Genomic DNA, 24669 nt, shown 5'->3' on the forward strand with positions numbered 1-24669 from the left:
CTTGTAAAACAGGCAGAGGGATGCAACATTTGTCGATAGGACAGAAGTTGAAACTTAGATGACAGTTCAGAACCTACCAGGTTGTCGATTCTCTTTTGAACCCTGTGAACGACTAGTACAAGGTGCATCAGCCCAGATGTGACAAACTGGGTCAATGGTGGCCTTGTATATGTACATGATACTTTCAAGTGTAATTAATTTTCTAGCACGGTAAAGAGAGCCCACCTTATTCGCAGCAACCTTGCCAATGCTCTCGATGTATCTGTTGCAACTAATGCTCCTTGTAAACGTTTAACCGAGGAGTTTCAACGAAGTACTTTTAGGTAATGTATTTTTAGCCATAGCTATTGGTGGTTGAGAAGGTTTCTTGTAATTATTAAAGTAAACAAGCATAGTCTTTAGAGCATTGGACGTTACCATCCATTTTTGACCCGATTCCACTACAGACTAAAGATCTTCCCCTAGGGTTTCTGCCATTGCCTTGGATACGTGTTCGTTCGTTTTCCCCTCGTTGTGCCTGTTGTCGTAAAGAACCCACTTTTCATCGCAATTCACAACTCGGCCAAAAAAACGGGTCGTTCTTGTTACGCAAAAGAAGGGAAGGTGACATGTTTTTTTTTGTTGTCGTTCAATTCGTGAGACACCCATTTATCAAGTTTTTTTTGTCTTTCACATCTCTCTCAAGTAGTTGGAAATCGTCGTATACATTACATCAAATTCAGAAGCAAGTTCTCAAAAAGTTGTGCGTGGATTGGCTTAAATTAAGGCTCTTAATTGATCGGGGTCAACAGCAGATATTACTACGCTCATCATCTTCAAAACTATCGTCCCCGCCACGAAATTTATTAAACCACCATTGTACTGTGCATTTAGTAGTGGTCTCTGGGTAAAATTTAGTAGTCGTCCCTGGGTCAAATGCGTAAGCTGTTTCAGTCTATTGGCCTAGCTTGAATAGAAATAAGAAAATCTGCGATTTTTTTCCCATCTTTTATTCAACGTTCTGAAAAAAAGATATAATTGTTTTAAAACGATTGTAATTTAAACGATTAGATGAAGCGAAAAACACTCTTTAAAATAATATATAAAGTATTATGATGAAAACTTATTTGAAAATACATCATTTGAAATCCAAATTAAGAATTCCGCAAGAACATTTTTTTCAACCTAACTAGCGGGGGGGGGGATCCGGCGTTGCCCCGGGTGTTTTTGGATGTGTGTGATCGGGCGGGGGTGGGGGTGTTAATGAAACCTAAGAATAAACGAAGTAAAAAAAAAAACAGAAAAACGAACGTTAAAAAATCTGAAAAACACGTAAAAATGGCTTAAATAACCCTGCTTCAATATTAAAATTTAAAAAATCGAAAAAAAAAAATAAATAAAGACATCTCACACCACGATTCGAACCCAAAACGTTCATATAATGAGGCCACGCTCTAAGGAACTGAACTAAGACGGGGTCGACGAAATTGTGTCGCTTTTTCAAATATTTAAAGTAAATCAGGTTACGACGTCGTATGACGCATGCGTAGAAGAGAACTCGTCATGAGAGGACGGTTTTTGACCCCCCCTGTAGAAAACTACTGATTTCAAGATGAAGGAATTAACGTTTTCGGCCAATTTTTCGATATTTGTCGGGCGAAGGTTGGAAGTATAAAATGATACCGATCTTGTGAAAATCCATGACCCGTGTCGAAAGTTTTTGCGAGGCATACAAACACACATACATACATACAAACATACATACACACATTTTCGCTTTTATATATATAGAGATGAAAGGGATGCTGCTAAAATAAATGCCCAACAATTCCACTGTTAGATGGTATAAGGGAAGATGTAACATGATTTGTCTACCTTTTTACGACTATGTCAGGAGAGAGTGAAGCTGGCTTCCATTTTTTGGGTTGTTTCCTTCTGGACTTTGTCCGAGTCGGACACCTACACCAGTGTCTTTCTCTAGGCGACTGGGGACGCCCCTACGTTAATTAATTTAAACAACAACGGTTGACTATAATTCGTTTTCCAGAGAGTGGTAATTAAACAGGAAACCATATCTACGTGATCCCATGGTTTTAATTTCTTTCAGCATCACCGACGTCATAACAAAGCCACTATTCACCGATACATGGAATATTGTTGCAAAATCTGGGCATCTGCTACTAGTCTCTGATTCTTAGACCGGGTAAAAAACAAGAGTCAAATGTAATAGGTTCCGCACTATCTACCAAGCTCCAACCTGTGTCCCATCGTCGCAATTGTCTTACAAGTATTTTAATGGAATGTGCTCTGATGAACTCATAGCTCTTGTGCCCCTCGACGTCTCGAAGCCCCCGTTCAGTCACGAAAGACAAAGATACCCCACTGTAGGGGCAGCTTTCGCGTGTAATTGTGAGGCAAGGGTTGCGCAATCTTCACCACACTTCTCCTGAATTGGCATTGTTTGAGTGCAGTGGCAAGGAGAAGTCCAAGACGACTGGAAACAATGCCGAGATAAGCGGAGAGCACATACAGCACCTAGATTCCCAAATGGTCACCCATTTAGTACTGAACAGGTTCAACATTGCTTAACTTCAGTGATCCAGCGGGAACCGGTGTGTCAGCGTGATTATGCCGTACATAGACGTACACCCAAGTTAACCCAGCAAGCAGCAAAATCCAACACCTTCACTGTTGAAAGTCCCAGATGCCGGTAAGCCTTCCACTCGAATAGTTTCTCCCTCGAACTGCTAGACTTTGGAATCCACTCCCTGTTCCCCCCCCCTGATTCTCTGATGATACACACAGAACTCTAGATGTAATATGGACAGAAATCTTGCTTTTCAGCTTCTCGCATAATCCTCTGGAAACCTGATTCCAAATAATAACCTTTTACGTCTAAGTAGCAATACACCTTGTTTGAGGTGAACAAGAGCAAAAAAGAGCTGCCGGACTGGGAGACCATCATGACCGCCGTCATCAAACGAAAATTAGTTCAGATGATGCAAAGGACTAACTTAATTAGTTATCCTACACTGATGCAACACACACGAGGCAGAATAAAAGCCGCCCTTTATGGGTGTCCTTTCCGCTCTTAGATACACACATTGTAATAAAACTACATAAACATAGTAACAAAATGTATCATATATTTGTGTAGATATTTTCCCATTCAAAACTATTTGCCGTATTGAAAAATATGATAACACTGCGCATAATAAAGAAATGGCGTTTTGTAAGAAACCCTTTGTTCTTAGTTTATGTGAGAGAGTTTTTCTTTTCTCTCCTTTTTGAATGAGGTCATTATTACTATGAAAGGCTTCGATAGATGAAGAGGCTGAGAATTGTACGCTAGAGACAATAATCGGTTTGGCAGGTAGAGGGAGAGTTTGGAGAAAACACAAGCGGTGTGTGTGTAGGGGGGCGTGTGTGAGAGAGGTGTACAAAATAGGGAAAGGGGGAGCAATAGAGAAAGAAGAGGAACGCAAAAGTGGTGAATGGAGGGAGAAAGGTAAAAAGAGAGGGTAGATGAGAGGGAGAGGGGGAGACGGGGAAAGTTCGAGATAAATAGAGAAGAGAAATAAGATGCAGGATAGAAGGAAGGAGGAGAAGAAGGGAGACAGAAAAGCGAGAATCTATAGGAGAAAGACAGTTGAAAGGAGAAACAGGTGGTAGGTACAGGAAGAGTAAGGAAGAGAGTACAAGAGAGAGAGCGAGAGAGCGAGAGAGCGAGAGAGAGAGAGAGAGAGAGAGAGAGAGAGAGAGAGAGAAAGGAAATACAAATTGGGAGGAGATAAAAAAAGGAAAGGAGAGAAGAAAAGATAGAATGTGAAAGAAGGATATAAGGATTTTTGCGGAAGAATACGTTACAGGGACGCCCTCCCCCATATTTGCATATTTTTGCATGTGAAAATTTGAAATTTCAGAATTATTAAATAAAGCTGTATTATTTAATTATTATTATTATTATTATTATTATTATTATTATTATGTTTCTGAATTTTTGAAATGAGGATTGGTTATTCGTATTATTTAGATTCATTGGACTATTGTTCTCATCTTGAGTGTGATTTTCGTTTCGGTCGATGTAACCTCCGACCATCTTCAGGTGTATCTTGTCGAAGTCGGTAATGTTTCTGTCGAACTCGGGAATTTGGACGGAATTTCGAGCTGCACCCTTTATTTACTTCACGGGGTAGCATGCTCTTGTTCCATCAGCTATGACTGGATAGAGATCCTAAGTAATTCACAATTGTATTTTTCGGTCGCCCACACTGAGGATTGAACCTTCAACCTCCAGGAGAATATCGCTTTTACAATTGATTTTTCCAAGTACTCTAACCACTGCGCCACGGATCCTTGCGGAAAAGGATCTGTGGCGCAGTGGCTGAGTGGTTAGAGAGACCTTAAGAAGGTCAGAGGTTACATCGACCGAAACGTTGTGAAAATCACACTCAAGATGAGAGCAGTAGTCCGATGAATCCAAATAATACGTATTATTATTATTATTATTCTTCTTCTTCTTCTTCTTCTTCTTCTTCTTCTTCTTCTTCTTCTTCTTCTTCTTCTTCACTAGGAGTGTTCACAGAGGACATCATCAAACAACAGCCGGAGGTATTCTGGGAGACAATAAATCTCCCCAAATTTCTAGTACTGCCCACCTGCTCCGATAACTTTTGCAAACGTCTCTGCGTTATCGCAACAGCTGCTGCCATTGACCATTGGTCTTCGTTGGAATTTAGGTGGCAACAAGCCTCCCAAAGGCACTACCATCTTCACATTTATACAGTTCAAGTCTGATTAGTGGTTTCTCTCCTCGGTCCTTATATCGCCCTTGACCCTTCACGATTATTTGGTGTGGCGCCAGTCTATACCGAAACTACCATTTTTGCGGTTTCATTTTTCTTGCTATTCCATGTGGTATTGTTTTGTTTTAGTTTTGCTGCAGTTTCCACATGGCCGTTTAGCATTTGTAACTCATGTGTATTAGTTTCTGCATTCAATGGTGGTCTCTGGAGTCTGAGTGACAAGAAGTCTCCTCAGATTATAATTATTGTTGGCTCACAAGGAGCTTCCACACAAGTTATCACTCCTAGAAAACAGCTTGTGGTGTACCCTGGAAGCTGAGTGACAACAAGTCTCCTCAGGTTTCCAGTACTCCCCACCCCTTTCAGTAGTATTTGCAAATAAATTTGCATTATCGCAACAACTGCTTGCCATTGATTTTTCGTTGGCAGCGGCTATTGGTCTTCATTAGAATTTGAGTGGCAATAAGCCTCCCGAAGGTCCCATTTCTCCTAGCACTTATCCAGCGGAGATATGGTCAGTGTTCTCTCCCCGGTCTTTCCTTCCTCCTTGACTCTACTTGACTCTTTGGTCTCATTTTTTTTTGAGGGTAGGGAGGTTATTATTATTATTATTAGTCACAGGGTGTTTTCATATAGGCCACCATCTAAGAATTGTCTTAAAAAAAACAGCCTGTGGTGTTCCCTGGAGTCTGAATGACAAAAAGTTCTCCCATATTTCCAGTACTCTCCACCTCTTTCGATAACCTTTGCAAGTTAATTTGCTTTGTCGCAACAGCCGTCTACTATTGATTTCTCACTGGTAGCATCTATTGGTCTTCACTGCGATTTGGATGGCAACAAGTCTCTCCAAGGTTCCAGTCCTCTTCGTACTCATCCAGTGAAAGTCTGCTTTCTTTCCTCAATCTTTTCATCCTTATTTATTTAGTTTCACATCAGTTGATGGTAAAAAAAGGAGAGGGGTGGGTAATCCACAGGACGGGTGACTTACAATTCTACAGTTTCAGTTTTCATGATCCCATGTGATGTTTCTTCGTGTTTCATCTTTGTAGAAGTTTCTATATACTCGGCTAGCGACCGTGGATCACGTGTGTCAAACTCTCCCATTCAAGGGGTTTCCTTTATTCCTTGTCTTGTTCGTTTTTTCAGTGTCTTTCAGTGCGGTAATTATTCTTTGCTAGTCTGCATTGCGTATTTTTCTAATTATTATTATTGTGTAAAAGGGAGGGAGAGAGAGAGCAATATATATATGTAGATATATATATATATATATATATATACATGTGTTTGTGTGTGTGTGTGTATGTGTGTGTGTGTGTGTGTGTGTGTGTGCATCAAGCATAACAGATATCTACTCCTTAATTATATATTTTATTTTTTGGACTTTCTTAATGATATTTTTTATTAAACACATAAAAACATTAATGAATATTTAGAACTTATCACGAACGTTTTCGATTCTTTACCAAAACATCATCAGGTGAAAAGGAAAATGAGCAAACTAGCCGGTAAAAGGAAGTGCATTTTAAAAAGTAGTTGTGTAACAGGTGCATAAAGCCAGTAAGACGCCGAGAAAATGTTTTCAACCAGTTCCACGATTGATTTTAACTTAACAAATTATTAGAAAAATAGAATAGATAAAAAGGTATGCGACATTTTTAACAATGTTTGCTTAAATAAAAAAATGCTATATATATATATATATATATATATATATATATACACAAATGTTATTGGCTAGATATGTGTATAAATGTTTCTGCTGCAACTTCTTTTGAGAAGCATCGTTCTCAGGCCATATTTTACCACTATGAAATCAGATTTTAAATAAAGGAATTAAAGCCAAACATGTATGCACATATGTAGCTAATAATGTTTATATAAATAAATAAATACACTACAGTTACACCCGGCTTGTCATCGTGTACTTAAACAGTGGAAAAACTCAATCCATAGGGGAACCTACAACGATACAATCATTATATATATATATATATATATATATATATATATATATATATATATATATATATATAATAAAATAAAAATAAAATCCGATCCCGCATTTTGCCAATTCCTACCTTCTGATGAGAAGGAAAATATTTCTTCGAAACTCCGCGGGTTAAGGACTATCCACTTATCTAGTGTTCCTTTTCAGATTAAATATGTTTTTAACTCATTTCAAAGTGTTTTTTAACATGTTTTATTAACTGTTTGCTCGTATATATATATATATATATATATATATATATATATATATATATATATATATATATATATATATATATATATATGTGTGTGTGTGTGTGTGTTGGGGGGAAGAGAGGAGGGGAGAGTCTTTTATTTTCTATTTAGAGTTTCAAGCCAAACATGAAGAACTTTTGAATTAACCAACTTGAAACACTTCCTATTTCGTCTGCCTATCTCTCTTTCCCCCTCTTCACCTCACCCACCGTCTCTTTTTATATACCTTTTCTCTTATCGCGTCTCTCCGGCTTTTACTTTGTTTTTCCCAACCTTTCTCTCTTTCTTAAGACGACCCTTTCCATCCATCCACATCTTGGAAATCTACCTTCGTTTTTTTTTTTTTGCACACTACGCCCCTCCCCATCCCCGTCCCCGTCGTAGAGCATTTTGCACTCAACGCACCATCTTCCGCCACTGTTCGCGAAAACGCGATTCTTGAGCACACAACAGATGGGTCAGCGGTCGCCAGGTATGTGTGTGTGTGTGTTTTTTGCGCTGATTAGATGCCGAATAACTTTCCATCCTCCCTCTATCTCTCTATCTCCTTTCTCTCTCCATTTCCCCCTCTCTCTCTCTGAGATGAAAAGTGCAAAACATATTCGCCTGCCAGCCCGGTGCGTCGGTACTCATAAGCATTGTTATAGACTAATCTGCGATTAGTCTGAATCTACTCTACAAGAATAAAATCCTGAAGCATAAATTCAGAGCTGATCATCAAGACGAGTCTATTCAATCATGTCTTTATAATAAAACTAGTTGACTTCACTTGCTCTCTACCGCTTCGCAAAGTTCGCTACTTGAAACATTAATTAAAAGTAATAAACATTTCATTCAAAAATACAGACAATTACTATTTCATTCAAAAATACAGACAATTACTATTTCATTCAAAAATACAGACAATTACTATTTCATTCAAAAATACAAACAATTACTATTTCATTCATAACTTTATTATAAACACGAAAACAAAATATGTCCCGGAAAGGGATATATTTTGCTTGAAGTAATCGATGCCTCTGTTCAGTCACAAGAAACAATCAATGGATACCCTCTGTTAGAATAACTGCGCTTGTAATTGTGAAGCCAGAGTTGCGCAAGCCCAATCCACATCTCTCCTGAATCGGCACTGCTTACGTCTAGTGGTAAAGAGAAGTGCTAGACGACTGGAAACAATGCCGAGATAATGTGACGTGACCGTCCCAGGGGGCGTTTGGGTTCCCCACGGGGGGGGGGTCAAGACTCTCGAAAGCTAGAGAAGATGGGCAAATATGATTTATTAATATCATTTGTGTTACCGGGCGACGGCAAAAGACCTTGCTGAGAGAAAGATTGGATTTTGATTTTCATTGTTATGAAATAGTTTGAGTACTATGCCTGCGACCCAGATGTCGCAGGAGTGACCTTTTCGGGGCATAAGAGCGCTTGCAGAACCACAGGTGCACACGGGGAAGAGCGAACCTCCCCTGGGGGTGACGTAACTGGATACGATTGCCCAGGAAACGGCTCCGGTTCCACCTCTTCTCTGAGTATATGAACGGGTCCCAGAGTCGAAGCCGGAAGAGTTGAGCTGAAGTTTAGAGCAGAATCGAGCACCATTGAAGAGTCGCCTCATCCCTCTCTTCCCGCATCATTCCACTGCGATACCGAGAGAAATTAACCTATTCAGCGGAATCTGTCAAAACCAACATTGAACTACGGACAATTGTATAGAACTATATATTTGTATATAATCTAATCAGCACAATAGAGCACCGAGTTGTTTCTTTCTTTTGTGTGCATGAAATTGCTTTCCTTCTAGCCGACAGATCGTAGAAGCGGCGACATATCAACCCGATCGCGAAATTAAGACCAACCAAATCGGGCCCTGCCACACTAAGATACCTTGCTGACCTACGAAGGACGGGTCACTATTGGTCTCCGTGTAACCAGGATAAAGACCCTGAGTAATCAGGAAACACAACATAGGGTCTAATCACTAAACGACCACCATAAGTAGCGATCACATGTTGGTGGCCGTTGATAGGGATATTGACTCTTGGATGCGAGAGGAGATACTTGAAAAAAAAAAGGAAGAAACGGAGAAAGAAACCGAAAAACAAAGTAGAAAAAGAAAAAAGAGACCGAAAAAAAAATACAGAAAAGTGGCTTCGTGTTAGGATCGAATCTCATGATCGGCAGGTATTGTCACCGCCTACACTGATGATTGCGTAAGCATGACACATTAGTGTCTGTAGGTATAAAGAATATTGTTGTTTAATTATAATTATCCAGCCCGTTTAACAATACTTAAGGATTGGCACTGTCTGCGAAATAATATCTAAAAGGTAGTCAATTAACGTTTATGCAATGTTCACGACTTCCGTTCGTTCGAACACTTTAGATTGTCTAATGTAGTCGCCGGAATTCGGCGTTTAATAGTTCTTAATTGCCTTTCATTCCTGTGGTAATTGTTTGGTGGCCCTGAGGTAAAAGTTTACCAAATGAAACAAAATGTGGCTTCGTGGCTGGGTTCGAATCTCATGACGGACAGAAATTGTTGCTTCCTACACTTATGATTGCATAAGCATGAAACACTAGTCTCTGTAGATATAAAGAATATTTATTGTTTAATTATAAATATAAAGATTAACTAAATTGACAAATAATTTTATACTTACAGACACTAGTGTTTCATGCTTCTGCAATCATCTGTGCATGAAGTGATAATTATACCATGGTTGGGATATTCGAACCCACTTACAAAGCTACCCTTGATTTCACAGGCCAACATCTTCACATCAAGGTCACCGGCAATTAATGCAATAATTGCAGGAAATTAAGTGCTTATAAATGCCATGTCGGCGGGTATTCATACTAAACAGTTGGAGAGCATTCAACGACCTTAATGACCTATATACAGATATGATCAGAAGAATACAAACTGGCTTTAACAAAATAAAAAGCTGTTTGTTAGTAGACCTATCATTAGCATATTTCAACGCGAAGAGAAAAATCATTGTAGCAGTTGATACTAGTAATGAGGGATTGGGTGCTGTACTGCTTCATAAATTCCAAGACGAATCTAGAAAGCCAGTAGCACATGCCTCGATAATGTTATGCCTACAGAATGAAATTACAGTCCAATCTCAAAACAGAGTTTCGCAATAATATATATTGTATAAAATTCATAGGTTTTTATACGGAAGAGAATTTATTCTTCAAACAGACCAGTACTTAAAAAAGATTAGTTAATACTAAAACTGAGGGAAGGCAGCAAGATTTTTACGCAATATGATGTTCCTTTCAAATCATTGACGAATGTGCGTATGTGTGAGGGGAAAAGGCAAAGATCGAAATCACTAATTAATTATATATTATCAGCTCATGTCATTCTACGCATGACTGCAATGCTGCTCCAAACTGATTAACTTTTCTATTACTCTCTCTTTTTGAACTATTTAACGTAATATCCCTTTCTCGTATAACCCTACAGTTTAAACAGTTTTAAACTTGTGACGAAGAAGTTCACTTCAGTTATATGTGTGAGGAGAGAAAACTGAAAGAAGATCGAAATCACCAATTAATTATATATTGTCAGCGCATGTCATTTCACATATAATCTACATACTGCTTCCATACGGAATCCGTTTCTATTATTCTCCCCCCCCTCTCTCTCTTCGAACTATGTAACGTCATATTCCATTCTAGTATATTCACACAGCCTAAGCAATTTTCCACTTGTGACTAACAAGCTAACCTTGATTATGAATGTTTGAAGAGACAAACAAGCAGATCATGTGTATAAATATTGACGGTGTAAGACTCTAAGAAAGCAACTCACCTGTCATGGACATGCGTCAGAAGCAGGTATGCGTCATTGAATTCCTGGCAAAAGTGCATTGAGAATAGTGGTGACCATGTAGAAAGATACAATTTAGAGCATAAAAGGTCACTCCTTTTAATGGAACCATTTCCATGTTCGTAGATTTTCAACTTTTTGAGTTAAACTAATGGGATGCTTTACCTTTGGAACGAACCTCGTATGACAAAGCTGCTCCGGGCAGTTATTCACAGCAATATTTCCTCGTTAGTAAAAGTGCATTGAGAATGGTTGTGACTCTTTAGAAAAATAAACTTTGGAGCAGAAAAGGTCGTTAACTCAGAAAGTTGAAGAGCTGCGAAAAATGAAGCGGTACTATACTACTTCGCAGCTCTTCAACTTTCTGAGTTAAAACAATAAGATACTTTACTTTGGGAACAACCTTCGTATACTGTCAGCGCATGTCATTCTCGTATGACACCTGTTGCAATATATTTGATTCATAATGGGGTAGTTATTTAACTGCTGGCCACCTCAGCAATATTTGGCACAAGGCCGGAAAATGGGGATGTAAGCAGGCCCCCCTCCTAAAGGAGGGACACTCCCGCAATTGCAAAAATTACCTGAGTAACCCCGTCGACATTCCCCAGTGGGGGCGCCTCAGGCGACAAGCAATAAACTTGCCCCATCGGAAAGCCTGGTGACAAGGCCTGGGAGGGTGGAACTCATGGGAATTACCCAGGCGGTGTACCCCAGTCCGACAGGTGCTGGGCCGGTTCCCGGCCTTTCACCTGTCGGGCTGAGTGTCAAGAACGGATTCTTGACGTGTACTACTATCCTGTCTCCCTGCCGCCGAAGCCGCTAGGAGACACATGCCATCATAAAGAATATAATGGGGTATGCTTCCTGAAAGTTGGTAGGTTTTATTCATAAACGATACCGATAGGAACTGACGGATCAAATTAATTCACGTCCTGTTATCAGCCAACCAGAAACCAAAATTGCTTCATAAAATTTGAATCTTTTAGCATTAGTTATATATATATATATATATATATATATATATATATATATATATATATATATATATATATATATACACATATATATATATATGTATGTGTGTGTATAGCTTTTTATATTATATTATATAAGAAATTTAATTTAAGAAATTAAGAAATTAACTTGGCCTTCGGGACAAGATCAAAGTGTAGTATCTGTCCTTCAGATGCTGCACTTCCATTTCTTGTTCTCTGTCAGAGAAGGAGAATTCCTTCACGACTGAGACGATTTTTATTTTTATTCCTTTTCTCCACGTAAAAAAAAACGACCCTGGTGTCTAACTCTGTCCCGTGGGGAGGCATTGTAAATAGGAACATAGGTAATTAGTGGTAACGTTGTATGATACTTTTATTGAAAATGTTTTTTTTAAATGGAGATACGAACATAGGTAAATATATAAATCTTAAAAAAACTTTGGCAGGATGAGAAATAAATATTTTCTCATGTTTTTCCTTATAAGGAAATTGGATTCCATATTGTTCATTGTTAAAGTGTTTTTATTCAATACCTCAGACGAAAGGCTGTACTTTGTAAAAATTTTCAAACGACATGAGGTTTGAATAGTCTTGAAACAATTGTAACCAACGATGAAATACACTATTTGGTGCTATCAATCTATTCCTTAATGTCTTCATTTTGTTAAAACAATATATATATATATATATATATATATATATATATATATATATATATATATATATATATATATACACACACACACACACACACACACACACACACACACATATATATATATATATATATATATATATATATATATATATATATATATATAGTAATTTATAAAATATATATGGCGATTAAGCTACACTGAATATTCCGCGTTTCATCCACTATAGGACTCTTCAGGCTTATGCGCGAATTCTGTGGTTGTTTATCGTTTTTTATATGAACCTCTTCTATTGAGATTTTAGTTAGCCAATCAGCTTTCTAGTATCCACCGCGCCGTTCCTATCAGCCAATGAGCATGCATTTATCGGACAAAGGCCTATTTGGCCTCTGGTTGACCTGTTCCTTTGTGTGTGCTCTATTTAGTTTCTTGATCTGTTTTAAAACTAGGTTAGTGTTTTTTTTAATGTTAGTTTATATATAAATATATATATATGTGTGTACATACATATATGCACATATATATACATATATATGTATATACATACATATATGTGTGATCGTTTATGTATATTCATGTTTATTTAATTTATTTATTTGTTTATTTTCTATTGTTTTTGTTATTTTTAAAACTATTTTGTATCGCTATCCTAGAGTAAATTTTATCTTGTGAACACAGTTGTTTGCTATTTCTCTTCTACAGTTTAATAGATGTTGGGGTTCTTTAAAGTAAAGGATAGCAAATTTTTCATGGGGGCATAGTCTACATGGATCGTCTAGGTCCCTACACGTGGTAGCTTGTCTTATTATTTTCCATTCGACTACCAGCGAATGTCCGCTTTCTTAGAGTTCCCAGTATTTATTCGCTAGTGTTGTTTTCATACGGTGTTTTTTTTTTTTATTGTTGAATGTACTTTTGTGGTCATAGTATTGGGTTTTGAAATCTAAGGAAGTTATACCTACGTAATATTTCTTGTTATTCGAGTTTTCTTTCGCAAATATTGTGGCCTGGTAAACTACGCTTTTTGTTAGACATTTATTTTGAAGTGGGCAAAGTGTGCGGTGTCTACAGTTGTATTTATCTTGTTCGTTATTAGTATTTTTATTTTTATTTCTTGTATGGTTGTTGTTGTCCGGAGTTGGTTTATTATTATTATTATTATTATTATTATTATTATTATTATTATTATTATTATTATTATTATTATTATTATTATTATTATTATTATTCCTGCTGAACTAGCTCTACCTACGTATTGAGCACTTTTGAAGTAAATACTTAAAGTTTACGCATAAATCTATACTTTCGTATATTAATTTTATGTGAGTAAATTAAGTAGTTATATATGCATATATATATATTCCTATAATTCCTTTTGTAATGATATTCGTATTAAAAGCTCTTTTTTCTATTGGTATTTATTTGCTTCTCCAAGATAACAAAATGTGACACAAGGTCGTTTTTAATGTTTTTAAAGAAGGGCAAAAGGGGCATTCTGGTATGTACCAAAAAGAATAATTGTTTCAGTATAGAGGGTTCCCCCTCTATTGATAAAAAACAAATTAACTTAAATGTTGCATCAGAACAGATGGTATTTATTTGCTCCCCCACCGAGCAAATTAGGCACAAGGCCAATTTTTAATGTGAGGAGTGAAGGGGAGGGGGAAGGGAAAAAGGGGACCAGCTCCCGAGAGGTGGGAAATGGGAGCTGGTTAAAGGTCAGGCATGTGGGGTTGCCCCCACATCTGGTCTTTGCTAGTCATAGCTTGCAGTATCTGCCGGAACAGATGGTATTTATTTGCTCCCCCACCGAGCAAATTAGGCACAAGGCCGATTTTTAATGTGAGGAGTGAAGGGGAAATGGGGACCAACTCCCCGGGGAGTAGGGGAGCTGGATAGTGACAATTGGTATGAAGGGTTGCCCCTACATTGACCAAGGTCTTATATGTGGGGTCGCCCCCACATATGGTCTTTGCTTGCAGTATCTGCCGGAACAGATGGTATTTATTTGCTCCCCCACTGAGCAAATTAGGCACAAGGCCGTTTTTAATGTGAGGTAAAAACCAGCTCCCCTAAAAGGGGTCACTCTGGTTACCAAAAATAATAATTGTCCCAGTATAGAGGGTTTCCCCTCCATTGACTGGTACAAATTATCTTAAGTGCAGTATCTGCCGGAACAGATGGTATTTATTTGCTCCCCCACTGAGCAAATTAGGCACAAGGCCGTTTTTAATGTGAGGTAAAAACCAGCTCCCCTAAAAGTAGGCAAAAAGGGGGCACTCTGGTTACCAAAAATAATAATTGTCCCAGTATAGAGGGTTTCCCCTCCATTGACTGGTACAAATTATCTTAAGTGCAGTATCTGCCGGAACAGATGGTGTTTATTTGCTCCCCCACTGAGCAAATTAGGCACAAGGCCGTTTTTAATGTGAGGTAAAAACCAGCTCCCCTAAAAGGGGTCACTCTGGTTACCAAAAATAATAATTGTCCCAGTATAGAGGGTTTCCCCTCCATCGACTGGTACAAATCATCTTAAGTGCAGCATCTGCCGGAACAGATACTACACTTTGATCCTTGCCCGAAGGCCAAGAAAGAACAAAGTCAAGCTTTTTTTTTTCTATTTATTCAAAAAGAAAATACAACTTTGTTATATATGGGCCATGGAATTGCATTCATTTGTAAAAGATCTAACTAATTTGCATATTCTTTTAAACATTCATTTTAATTAATTCCATATTAGCTTTTCGGTTTTCTTATGAGATGATCATCTTTAGTTAACGTGTAATTATATTCATGCAGATATTCTACATGATTTATACTTGCGCTATATTTGCTTCAAAACGTTATAGTAAACACAAACCTCTTTCTATATATATTTATATACGCGTATATATATTTCTTGAACTCCTAGGGTCGGGAATGAAAACCATCCACCTCTGCCGATTTCTCGATTTGAGAACCACCGACCCGGATCAGGCGTCTAAGAACGCAGTGCCAGACGACCGGGAAGAGGCCATCAACATGCTCTCGTTTCTGGACTCTCAGCTGAACATGATGTTGGGCCAGGATCTGCAATGCAGCAGTAAAGAAAGCGGCCAAGAAGAGAGTTCGAAGACAAAAGCAGACAAAGTGAGAGCATCCCGTTACAGGAAAAAAAACCCCCATCGTCCCCAGCCGAAAGCCCGGCAGATTGGCCTACGTTGCCAGGAACCAACACGCAGGCAATTGAGTTCACCTGCTCAACGATCCCGCCGGGGCAGAGAACGCCGCCTTCGCCGAAATCGCCGATGCCAGCAACACCGACGCCCTCGGCAGAAGAGAAAGTGTGGGGACCCCAGTCCCAGCTTACTCCCGAAGATTACCGTCAGTTATTCAACTCCAAATATAAGGAGTATACTGACGGTAGCATTATCAAACCCCTATCAGGAGTTGTGGAAAGACTATCCACAAGAATAATATCCTTGGTTACCATAGATTGGAAAAAAAAAGTTTGGCAGGGGTTTCTAAGGACATCATGGAGAAGATGCTGGGGGATCTCCAAATACCTGCGACGTACATTTGACGTCGCAGCTACACCATGTGGGACCTGCTGCTGCCAACCGTCGATGACGCTGTCAAACTGTCCAAGTGCGACCTGAAGTGGAAGCATCTGCGCTTCAAGCCGGTTTATATGAGCAGGAGCCAAACCACCGTTTACATTTTAGGCGTCCCCTGGTTCCTTGACTCTGTACAAATAGGTGCAATAATGAGTCAATATGGGGACGTCGAAGCTGTCCTCCCAGCCCGTGGCCCCCGTAGCCTTATGGTAAGGGACTACTGAGTCTGAATGCGTTGTGACCGAGAGGGTTTCGAGAAAATCCCGGCCTTGCTCAGAAGTGATGTTTGGACTATGAGCGTCATCGTCGAGGGGCGGAAACCTTACTGTTGGCATTGCCAAGTGATAGGCCATATGGCGAGGGATTGCCCTAAACGGATCCCTCAAGTCAAAGCTTCAGAAAAATAGAGTGTGGCACCAGCAGCCCCTGAGAAGCCAGCCGGAGGGGGCATAGAAAAACCACCAACTCCAACACCTGCAACAACATCACACGGCTTGACCAAGGTGGTTAAAAAGAATGGGAGAACCACAAAGACCCCCTCCACAAAAGAGCAGCCCCCTGAGACACAAGGTCGGCCAGTTTCCACAGGGTCGTCTACGAGTTCTTCCACCAACGTGACCACTAAAGAAGTTGCCAGCGGCCAGAAAAGAAACCATCCGGTCTCCTCATCCGACTCAGAAGGGGAGCAAGACAAAGGACAGGCTAGTGTGGTAGAGTGACAAGTGCCGAAAAAAGAGAATAAAAAGAAGGCAATGAAGAACAAGGAGGCTGGGTCCCGTTCCCCGTCCCCTATGAACGTAGAGAATACTGTCTCTACGGTTCAGCCACCCAAAACCCCAACCCAAAAATCACCCCTTTTTGATACTCCTCCAACCGGTGCTCGATCATTGTCCCGGGAAAGGCCGGTGACACAAACCAACAGCGGCAGAAGAGCCGCCTCAGAATCTCCAGTAAGGAAAGAGAAGACCAAAAAGCTTTCCTAACTTCCTGGAGACCGGATCTGCGATGTAGACCCCCTTCACGCTGACACTTACATAACGCAGCGTCAGAAGGGTCTAATTAAGCCGCTGAGGGAGATGAAGAATATCGATGGGAAGAGAGTTACAAACCCCCAAAACTTCCAAGACACCCCCTTAGTCATGACCTTTGTGCGCCAAACAAGAACAGGACGCACGAATGCATTGTGGAATATGATCGAAGAAGCGAAGGGGCGATTCCGAATTTAAAGTTGGTGGAAGAGGAGCACGACTCCCTCAATCAGCTGGCACCTAGGTGTGAAGGGAGGGCCCCTATTTACGTTCACCCTTCTTTGTATAGGGCCCTTAAATTAACGTTTCCGTTGGATGTCGGAGGCATTGCGCGAGATGGACGAGTAACGTCCGAGTTGCTTTCCGGCAACCTCGTCCAATCCTGCGGCACCCTTATAATCAAGGACTTTAGGCCGGTGGTTGCGGATATCTAGGCACAATGGCCACGTCCTTGAGTTTGTGTAGTTTGAACGTTAGGGGCATGAGGTGCCGAAGCAAAGCCGCTAGGGTACTGAGGGACTTCATGTCCATGAACATAGATGTGGCTACGTTACAGGAGACTCACTACAATTCCGTTGACGATCATCGGGTGCTGAAGGGGAATTATGATGTCTTTTCAGCATACGGTGATAGTCAAAATAGGGGGGTTTCTTTATTAGTAAGGCGCACCCTTTCTGCAACGGTTAGCGTTGTTCACGCGGATGCTGATGGTAGACTGGTCGTAGCCGATGTTGCCGTGGCAAATAGAGCGTTTCGAGTCGTCGTGGTGTATGCGCCCAATTGCGTACGGGAGTGGGTTTCCTTTTTCCGGCGGTTGGAGGTGTTTCTCGGGGGTCGGAACGGATTGGAATGCCATCCTTGATCCCAGGGTAGATAAGGTGGGCGGGACTAGAGGGACGGATGGGTGTGAAGCCAGTCTGTCGGACCTGATGGCTAGATGCGATCTGGTAGACAGGTATCGGGTGGATTATCCGGGGCGGGAGATGTGGACGTGGCTTTCTAGCAGGCCTTCCGTTTCAAGTACTTACTTGGATCGGTTGTTAGTTAGAAGAGGCAATGTAGAATACATATCTTGTTCCACGTTTCACTGGTTAGGCCACTCTGACCACAAACTACTTGTGGCCAGGTTAGATTTAGATAGCAACCCCAAGTTAGCCGGGTACTGGAAGTTAAATACCTCCTTACTGGAGATAGATGACTTCCGGGAAAAGCTAACTGAACACATCAAGAAGGGATTAGTGGGGGCGGTTATCGGGAGTAGGTGGTGGGTAAACGCCAAATCTAGTATTAGAGACTTCTCTGTCAAATATGGCCAACGCCTCGCCCTAGATAGGGCCAAGGCAGAGAAGCGTCTAGAGGATAGACTATCCCGGGCGGTGGCAGGGGGGATTCCCTAGAGATAGGCATAGCTAAGGCGGACCTGAGTCGTTTGGTTAGCGAGCGATATCAGGGTCAGGTAGTTAGGGCTGGAATTAAAAAAGATGCCCAACGAAGCTGTGAATGTTGGCGCAAATCGGATAGGTACATTCGTAAGATTCAGAGGCCGGAAGGAGACTCCTTAGTGTCGGCTCGGGAGATTTTCGAGCAGTTTTGAGTGCACTTTGAAGATCATTTCGCGCAGCTGTTCAGACTCCGCGTCCAGGAGTTTGGCAACTATTTGGCTGGCTCGCCCCGCCTAGAGGCGGCCCGAGCGGCTAGTTGTGATGGTCGGGTTACAGAGTGTGAGGTCGTAGCTGCCATGAAGCAGGTCGCCTATAATAGATCATCAAGACTCGATGGACTGCCCTACGAGCTGTTCTTGAGGTTATCGCACATGTTTGTTCCGATTCTGACGGGTGTGTTTAACCACTAGTTTGACACGGGATCTATCCCGAGTCAGGTTACCAAAGGCGTGGTCACACTTCTGAAGAAGAAGGACACATATTGGGCTTTGGATGATTGTTGAATACGGATTTGAAAATCCTGGCCCGAGTTCTTGCGAATTGTTTGCAGGTTGTTATCACTGACTTGATCGAACCGGATCAGAACTACGCTGTGAAGGGGAGATCAATTCAAAACAATTTGCATTTGATTCGTACAGTCCTAGAAAACCTATAAGACGACACTGAAGCCGCGCTGATCAATTTAGATCAGTCCAAGGCGTTTGATAGAGTTGATCATCGTTTCCTAATGGCTGTTTTAGAGACCGCCGGCTTTGGGTCCGGCTTTTGCAGATGGATCTCCATTTTGTATGCTCGGCCGACGGCAGTTGTGCAGGTCAACAGGGTGCGGTCGGCGCCGTTCGCGGTTTCTCGATCGGTGCGACAGGGGTGTCCGCTGTCGCCCATGTTATATGTCCTCGCGTTGGAACCATTCCTTAGGAACGTGAGGTCCAGGGTGGCTGGACCGGCCCTGCGCGGTATTGCTCTTCCTGGCGGTGCGCGGGCCAGGGTTTCTGCGTTTGCCGATGATGTCACCGTATTTGTTTCGAGCGTCATTGATATTATTACGGTGATTAAGGCTCTCAAGCGTTATGAAAAAGTTACAGGGGCCGTAGTCAATCTCAGCAAATCCGTTAGCCTGAGGTTCGCCGCTTGGCGGGGATCGAATGCTCTGCCTGCATATTTGTCTGGACGGATGGCCCGGTCCGGATCCTTGGTGTTTGATTTGGACCCAGTCTCTTCCCTGTATAAGAATTGGTCGAAGGTACAAACCAAGATCGAAGCGTCTGTGAGGGTTTGGCTTCGAAGGAGATTGTCCCTTAAAGGTAGAGCGGAGGCATGCGCTACTTACGTGTTTCCGCTGATCCTTTACCGACTGGCTGTACTTCCTCTGCCTGCGGTCTGAATGGCGGCCTTAACGCGTGCGCTCTTTTCACTGTTGTGGAATGAGCGACGGCCGCTTGTCCGTAGACAGGTATGCACTCAACGTCTTGTAGATGGGAGCCTGGTGATATCTGACCTTGCTAGTCATAAAAATGCCGAAATGTTGGCATTCCTGGGTAGAACTCTGATGGAGGATTCTGATTGGGGTCCCGCGGCTGGTGAAGCATTTCCCAACCTTATCCCCAATCACCTAATTGAATGCCAGAGAAGACCAAAAGGGCAATCACAATTCCTCAACGAATGCCGAAATGCGCCTAGAATGATGCTAGGGTCTCTTGACCTTGCACAGCCTAGAAGGGCATTGTATCGGGGTTTAGTGGTGGGGACCGCTTCGGACTCGCTTGGGGAGCGGCTGCAGCTGTCGGAGGGGGAGGTCCGCTCTCTATGGAATTGGGCGCCAGGCCGGGGATATCTTAACAATTCCGAATTTTCCCTGACTTGGCGATTGGTTAGAAACGCTCTACCCCTCAATGACATACTGTTCAGAATTGGTAGGGTACTTAGTCCTTTTTGTCTATGGTGCGAGGAAGATAGCTTAGAAACTGTAGGAGTAAAGAGATTATATATATATATATATATATATATATATATATATATATATATATATATTTAGTAGAAATGGTAATTAATAAAAACTGAAGAAAGTGCTCAATATTGTTGTAGAGCAAATATGCGTAAAAACGGCCGGGTAGCTGAAACAATAATGTAACTTAACAGAAAGATATGGTAATAAAAATAAAACGTATATATATATATATATATATATATATATATATATATATATATATATATGCATATATGTATATGTACGTATATATATATATGTATATATATATATATATGTATATATATATAGTAATTTATAAAATATATATGGCGATTAAGCTACACTGAATATTCTGCGTTTCATCCACTATAGGATTCGTCAGGTTTATGCGCGAATTCTGTGGTTGCTTCTTGTTTTTATATATGTTGAGGATTTCTAGTTAGCCAATCAGCTTTCTAGTATCCACCGCGCCCCTTCCTATCAGCCAATGGGCATGCATTTTATCGAACAAAGGATCTGTTTTAGAACTAGGTTAGTGGTTTAAGGTAGACGTTTTCCTCCCTTTTATATATATATATATATATAAATATACCTATGTGTTCACACACACATGCACATATATATACATATATATATACATATATGTGTGATCGTTTATGTATATTCATGCTTGTTTAATTTATTTATTTGTTTTCTATTGTTATTGTTAGTTTTAAAGCTATTTTGTATCGCTATCCTAGAGTAAGTTTTATTTTGTGAACACAGTTGTTTGCTATTTCTTGTCTACAGTTTAATAGATTTTGAGGTTCTTTAAAGTACAGGATAGCAAATTTTTCATGGAGGCATAATTTACATGGGTCGTCTAAATGTCTGCACGTGGTAGCTTGTCTCATTATTTTCCATTCGACTACCGGCGAATGTCCGCTTTCTTTGAGTTCCCAGTATTTATTCGCTAGTGTTGTTTTTATACGGTGTTTTTTATTTTTGAATGTGCTTTTGTGGTCATAGTATCGGGTTTTGAAATCTAAGGAAGTCATGCCTATGTAATATTTCTTGTTATTCGGGTTTTCTTTCGCAAATATTGCTGCTTGATAAACTACGCTTTTTGTTAGGCATTTATTTTGAACTGGGCAAAGTGTGCGGTGTCTACAATTGCATTAATCTTGTTCGTTATTAGTATTTTTATTTATGGTATGGTTGTTCTTGTCCGGGGTTGGTTTGTTATTATTATTATTATTATTATTATTGTTATCATTATTATTATTATTATTATTATTATTATTATTATTATTATTATTATTTCTGCTAGTTTTGGTTTTATTTCTGTCATGGTGTCTACTTTTTTATTGTTTATTTTGTTGTTGTTTACATTGTTTTCATTTAGTATTTTGTTATTATGTGCTTTAATTATCATCTCTAAATTTTCGCAACAACTGTAAGATAACTTCAATGTATTTTTATTGAAGATTTTGTGTAAGGGGTTGGTTGCGGGAAAGTGTTTTTCAATAAGATCTAGAAATTTCTTGCCAAGTTTTGTTTTTAACATTTGATTGTATGGGGCCGTATACCAAATTATAGTTCTTTTTCTTCTATTTTTAATTTTATTATAGTTGTTGGTGTTTTGTTGCTTATATTTGATATCGATATTTTTGTATCCACTATTTTTTAGGGCTGTTTCGTAGATATTGGTTGACCTGTTAAATGCATTTTCATCGCTTGAGTTATTACTGAGTCTACTTACGATCGAGTTAGGAATGTTTTTTATAATTGATGGTGGGTGGTTGGACTTAGGGTTTACGTAAATTGGAGTAGCGTTATCTTTTAAGTATGGTTCATATGTGTTTTTATCTAAGTTTAACATGCCGTCCAGGAAGTTTGTTATTTTTATGTTAGCTGATACATCTGCTTTTAGGCCTAATTTTTTCATTTCCTTGTGTATGATTTTCTTAAAGTTATCTTCCTTGACTTTGTTGGAGTCTTTTATTATAGCTAGTCCATCATCTCTATATAGGCCGATATCCGTAGTATAAAATATGCTTGTGAGGGTATATAGAACGAATAATCCCACAAGATCTGATGCCTCTGCAGAATCTCTGGCACCCATCGCCAAATCAAACAAATTTTTCATTTTAGTTTTTAATGTTTAAAAGTTCTTCGGATATCGAGGGATAAAAGTCTATGATGTCAAGCTGTATGAACGTACATTTATTTTTGTTTTCTATATTTTTAAACCAGGTGATTGCTTCGGTAGTATTTGCCCACTGGTTTAAGTCTAGGTCTTGTTTGATTTGTTTGTTTACTCCAGAAAGTATCGCTTTGCTAATTCTACCTATTTCTGGTTTAGTTGGGTTTATCAAGCGGGTGCTGGGATTATTATTAAAGTCTCATTTGTGGCACTTAAGCAGAATGTATGACTCTCTAAGTTTCACTTTGCCAACTTTATCGCTAATTTTTAGTTTATCGGTAATTTGTTTACTTTCAGTATTTATTATATCTATGTAGTCGCATTCGTTTGTGTCTGTTTTTTTTGTAGTTTTTTGTAATGTTTTCTGTGATTAGTTTGTTATATTCTTGCTTATCTATTTTATAAAAGTTTCTGGATTTATCTGCTCTTACAAAGATTTTATTAGAGTTGTTTATGTTTCTAACGATTTTGTGTAGTTTCCGTTGGAAATTGTTAGGTTGATTGTGGAATTCTAGGTTTTTAATTACGTTTAAAAGGTAATTTTCAAAGTTTATCAAAAGGTCTACTGTTTTCGCATTTTTAAGGGTTTTAAAACCATAGGATTCTTTTTTGTTCACGTTTTCATTTTTAAGGAAGAAATTTGCTCGCCATCGCATTCGGCGTATTAGTTCATGTTTTTTGGGTTAATTCAATAATATAGCTATGCTTGCTGGGTGTAGGGATTTATATATATATATGTATATATATATATATATATATATATATATATATATATAAAAAGGAAGGAAAACGTCTACCTTAAACCACTAACCTAGTTCTAAAACAGATCCTTTGTTCGATAAAATGCATGCCCATTGGCTGATAGGAAGGGGCGCGGTGGATACTAGAAAGCTGATTGGCTAACTAGAAATCCTCAACATATATAAAAACAAGAAGCAACCACAGAATTCGCGCATAAACCTGACGAATCCTATAGTGGATGAAACGCAGAATATTCAATGTAGCTTAATCGCCATATATATTTTATAAATTACTAACTAGCTCTACCTACGTATTGAGCACTTTTGAAGTAAATACTTAAAGTTTACGCATAAATCTATACTTTCGTATATTAGGTTTATGTGAGTAAATGAAGTAGTTATATATATATATATATATATATATATATATGTGTGTGTGTGTGTGTGTGTGAAATAGAAATGGAACCGGCACTAACCCTATGCGGGTTTAACCTTTCTAGGGAAATTGCTCTTGACATATAAAAGGCCTTCGACAAGATATGGCATAAGGGTCTACTTCACAAGATTTCCAGCTACGGTATAACTGGAAATGTTTTCTCAATCATTAAATCATTTCTCTCCGATAGGCTCATAAGAGTAGTTGTTATGTTTAGGGGTTTTATTGAGAGAGAGTCTTATTATAAGTGATGCTGTATCTTAGTGAGAGATTTGTTGTAAGAGTTCTAGAGAGGGATGTTGTGAGAGAGATTGTTCGTTCCGTGTTCGTGTTATGAGAGATTGTTCATGTTATTACGATTCCTATATTTTAAATGTTCATTCCTTAGACGTGTAGAAGAAGAAAGCTCTTTGTGTGAAGGGGATAGTGTTCACTGTTCAGACATTGTGTAGACATGAGATGTCGAGACGTGTATGTAATGACATTTTATAACACATATATAATACAATTTTCACTTTACCTTTTTGTAAGAATCATAACACAAGACGACATTTTATAAAACACATGATGGTTTATTTCGTCACGACCGGCCGTGGTTTTCGTCATCAAGAATTCAAAGCTTCACATTTTAGTTTCAAAGTGACCGTCTCGCTTCCTAGACGTTCGAATTCCAAACTCCAGACTCTCTCTGAGTTTCTCACCGACTGTATAACTAACTAACTAACTAACTAACTAACTAACTAATTAACT

Source organism: Euprymna scolopes, chromosome 25 (assembly GCF_053919585.1).
Source record: "Euprymna scolopes isolate OS-2025 chromosome 25, ASM5391958v1, whole genome shotgun sequence".
NCBI classification, from domain to species: Eukaryota; Metazoa; Mollusca; class Cephalopoda; order Sepiida; family Sepiolidae; genus Euprymna; species Euprymna scolopes.